The following is a 4,221-nucleotide window of genomic DNA, read 5'->3' on the forward strand; positions in this document are numbered from 1 at the left end:
AAGCATCACACAGCCTGAATGAGGAGCTGGCTGCCTACTGTTGGCCTGGAAATGTTTCCCAGTTAAATAGGATGAAGGCAGAAGTAAAAGGCACACATGTATAAGCACTAAATAGCAGCATTTGTTGTGGACAACAGGAAAACCAATGCAGGGTATTCAAAGAGAAGTTTGTGCTGTAGACGTTCCTTTAATGCAAAAGACCAGTTGTCACTTTTGAAGATTGCACTGTTTAATATATTTAATCCTTCTATGGTACATCCTTTATATTGACAAATAATGAGAGATGGGGATCTTTTTCTATGTGTCTCCCCTTTTGAGCTGAAGCCAGTCATGGAAAGAAAATTACAAACCAAGAGACTATGGAGTTGATCAAGTTGTTTAGGCATTTGCTGGGATTAGTGAATGTATTCAATGAGTCACAAGATGCTCATTAAACAAAGACAAAAAAGAACTATCACCACAGCATTTTTTATTTTATACATAAGCTTCAAAATGGTAAATGTGTTCCCCAGGCTTCTTCTTAGATGCTTTTGAAGAATCACTAAAGGCTGAGAAGGAACACTGCTTACTTATTAGCAGCAACTTTTATTCCACGAAGCAATATCCAAGCAGTACAAAAATATAGTCCTGAAGCCAGTAGCATCTTTTGGGAGTTTATTCTTCTTTGGAAAACTGACTATAATAACATCTGAAATGGTAAGTATTATCCTAATTCCATGACTTATTTACTCAGAGGCACAATACTTTCTATATCAAAACTCAAAGACATGCAAGGGCAAAGATTAGTAAATTGTGTATGGACATGTAGGGACTAACATTCCTCATGTAGCTCATAAGATTATAGAACACTTGTGGCTTACAGTGCATATAACACTAACTCTTTGGAAAACCCTGAAATATTTCTGAAATACTGAAATTTGGAAAATGAGTGTAGAATTGCTGGTATATTCAGCAGTAAGGCAGTTGCATTTTATAGCAGCACCTCAGAAGACTAAAATACTCCTGTCAACAGGGAGAACAGACTGTGCAACTGTGATGATCTATCAATTTGCTGTCAAACTCTTCTCTCAGTCTGACAGTGGTCCTCACTCTTAAAACTAAAGTGCTGACAACCCATAAATCTATGCATAGGATTAAGGTTATACAGGATGTCTCTTCCTTGCTCTTGATGGTTACTTAATTATTCCTTATAAGACAACTGGAAATAGCTCCCACTGGCGAAAGTGCCTTGACACATTCAGTATATCAAAGCAACTACAGAGAATAAAATGTTTTATGTGGTCTTTTAATTTTTGTTAATAGAAAATGTTGCAAAACAAAGGATTTCAAGGGCAGATGTTCACTTGGAGTTAGATAAATAATTGACGCTTACACATTTGAAAGTCTTCCTTTCGATCCACAAAGAGAATTTTACTTTTATATAGACATGGCAAAAAGTGATGCCCCGGGGAATCCCCAGCCCAAGTTTGAAACTCTGAGAATCACCAGCCCAAGTCTGAAACTCTGAGAATCCCCAGCCCAAGTATGAAACTCTAGTCTCTGGTATGAGAACAATGTGTCCCCAGTGAGGCATCCTCAGTCTAGATTCGATTTACTTGGAAGAACTGTGTGTTAGAAAGGTAAGAGAGCTCTCACATGAAGCAGACTACTGTAACGGATGCCTTGACATTAAGATGTGCTATTGTGTATCAGGCAGCATCACAGTACTATCACACCCTATGCAGTGAGAAGATCCTTGAATTCAATATGAACCAAATTCAGGTAACTGATTTAACATCTTGGCAGGAGATGCAAACTTTCTCCATTTTTCTATTTTAGCCCTGACTTCCACATTTGAGATTACACAATGGGTGGATAATAGGATCAATCATAGAATGGCTTGAATTGGAAGGGACCTTTGAAGATCCTCTCATCTAACCCCCTACCATAGACAGGAGCATCCAACATGTCATAACATCCACAGGATGGAAGTTATTTCTGGCCCATTCTGAACTGAATGTGCATAATTACTGTAGTGCTGGAAAGGGAGCGTGAATTCAGCACATCTAGATTAGGCAGAGAACACAGCTGAATGTTGTGTGGATGGTCTCCAGCCAGATTATCAGAGGTAATTAGCACTCCATCCTTTAAGATAGATAGATAGATAGATTTATATCTATGTGTGTATACAAAAATGTGTATTTATGTACATATGTGTACACACACAAGCATCTCTACATCTGTATCTGTATGAGCTACTTTAATGTGAAGCTCCTGGTGCTGCTACAAACCATCAGAACCAAACCACTTACTTGCCCAGTTGGGATAGTCTGCAATATTCACGAAGCAGGACAGACAGCCTAGGTCATGTCTGTGGATTTTTATTACTACAACCTTCTGTCACTAAAATAATTGTAAGAACTACTTGGATAACTCTGAGCAACAGGGAAACAGTCTGGTGTCTGTTTGGTTTCAGAGCCTTTGGCAATAAGCAACTAAACCCCACCACTTTTGCTCAGACTGAAATAAGGAGATGGACTGGCCCTTCCAGGTACAGTGTATAAAACAACCACCTGGAGACTCACATCCAAATCTTCGGTGGAGAAATTATTTTAAACCATATTTTTTTTTTCCTAAGAGACCTTGCTGCAATTACTGGACTATGAAAGAAGTTTGACAGTTCTATTTTGTGACAAACAGTAATAAATTCAGAAAATGTACAAATAAGTGCAAGCTTCTCTGGAACTTGCACTTGTTATTATGGATTATAATTCTAGTTGATAACAACAAAAACACAGTAACAGGCACAACAATAGTTGCAGCCACTGCACTGAAAAGCAGATCTGTATGGATGGGCTGCTTGAACATCAGATCTAACATCAGATATAGTTGTCACCAGGAATTAAATAAACAGTGATCATTTAGTCCTTAAAGTTTCTGTGGTGATGTTTGTTTTTATTTTTTCAGTTCAGTTGGGATTTTTGGTGATTTATTTTTCCTACAGGTACAATATTCTCCATTTTTAAAAACTACAATAGCCCTCAAAGTTAAGTTACATTGGTTGTACTTCCTAAAGATCCCTTCTTCAGAATATAGTAACACTCCACCACTCAGAGCATCTGTAGGCAAAGATAAAACAGGCAAATAATGACAGCATTTCCTAGACAGCAGCCAGGAAGCCCAGCATATATATGAACACTTCCAAATATTCTGTGCAGCTAGCTATGCTAGCCAAATTTTTCACTTGAAAGCAGATTTGAAATTCAGCCCCTAAATTTAGCCATTGGATAAGGAGTAGCTCCTGGAAATAATAAAATGAGATCACAGTGTTTTTATTAAATGGTGAAACTTTTCTGATAATGATGAAAGCAAAATGTAATTAAATCCACTTGTCCACCTTGATGCAGTTTATGTCACTGATTTGCTTCTTAGATATCAAAAAGATATTTGACCAGGTCAGATAGACCTTCCTCTCCTATACATTGTGAAAGCCTGGATTTGACTTTTCCTTTTCCCCCCACTAAGGGTATGTGGTTTGCCCAATGATGGGTTATCATTATAATTTTTTCTTCAGAGGATCATTGGACAAAAAAAATCAGCCTTTTCTTGCTCTTAATTTCATGCATTTTTAAGTGGGTTCAACTTATATGAAAATACTTAAATTTGATTCATCATTGATGCTAACAGAAAAGAGTCAGTCATGAACACAGACATTTTATTTTGAATCTGTAGTTTGTACCTCCTATTTTTGCATTTATGTTCAGGGAATTTCAATGCAATCTTCAAACACTAAAGTTATGTATAAATTCCAGTGCTATTCAAACTTATTAAAACCATTCTTTCTCATTAGGTGTATTCCTCTGAAGTTAGGAAGGATTCAAAACCAAAAAGATAATATGATTTTAAGGGATTAAATTTTAAATATAGAATTGAAAACTACAACTTTGTATTAATGTCCTGCCAGAGAGTTTTTTAAAATGTAATATTGTCTCATGTGTATAAAGAAGACTAAAGAATAAAGTTTTGTAGAATAAAACAAAATTCTGAAAGATTACTTTGGGTTTTTACTTGTTTGATTGTTTTTTGGTTGGGATTTTTTTTTAAATAAGAAAAAGACAGGTATTCTCAAGAAGATAACCTTGGAGTTTGATGGAAGCATGGTTCATACCATTCCTGTCCTTCTCTCTTACCTTGATCACATCTTCTCCACTCCAAAAAAGAGGTGTAAAGGCACAACTGTGC

The sequence above is a fragment of the Chamaea fasciata genome, unplaced genomic scaffold (assembly GCF_029207755.1).
Source record: "Chamaea fasciata isolate MVZ Bird 193981 ecotype frontalis unplaced genomic scaffold, bChaFas1.0.hap1 SCAF_3, whole genome shotgun sequence".
NCBI lineage: Eukaryota > Metazoa > Chordata > Aves > Passeriformes > Sylviidae > Chamaea > Chamaea fasciata.